The sequence below is a fragment of the Palaemon carinicauda genome, chromosome 2 (genome assembly GCF_036898095.1).
Source record: "Palaemon carinicauda isolate YSFRI2023 chromosome 2, ASM3689809v2, whole genome shotgun sequence".
In the NCBI taxonomy this organism is placed as follows: Eukaryota; Metazoa; Arthropoda; class Malacostraca; order Decapoda; family Palaemonidae; genus Palaemon; species Palaemon carinicauda.
Window position 1 is genome coordinate 126,031,270 of NC_090726.1, and position 566 is coordinate 126,031,835.

The 566-nt window shown below is 29.3% G+C and overlaps 1 pseudogene; it reads right to left on the minus strand.

The window, feature by feature from the left end:
* Window positions 1-338: 338 nt before the first annotated feature.
* The window catches only part of LOC137619885 (uncharacterized), a 7,094-nt pseudogene continuing 6,866 nt past the window's right edge, over window positions 339-566 (minus strand).

The window sequence follows — 566 nt, forward strand, 5'->3', positions numbered from 1 at the left end:
TTGTAACATACTCTTACACCAACAAGTCTACCATTGGTATCCATCTCCTTGGTTTAAAGTTTAACATTTGTTTTATTTTTTATACAAATCATTGTACCTCCTTTTAAATTGATTGATCGATTGAACACAATACACATAAAATTAGTGAGATAACTCAAACCTGAAATATCTTTAACGTTATGTTCTTGAATCAACAGAATATTAATTCTATAGTACATAATAAGGGACACAACTTTCATTTGTTTGATTACCTCATTTAAGCCATTAATATTTAAAGTGGAAACAGAAAGAGCCATTACTAAAACAAACACTGAAACAATTACTTTTTTCTTTTTCTTTTACAACCTATCTTTCCTATTAATTTTTTCTTCCTTCCTTTTTTCTTTATTGGATTTTCCTCTAATTAACTTTAATTTACCTAGAGTATATAAATCTATATTCCACTGGCCTTTTGGCATCACGTCTGAACCTTTATCATCCTTTTTCAAATCGTCTTCAATATCACTAACTTTATTTATTGCTACATCCATGTCACGTTCTTCGGTAGCACCATCTACTGATTCATC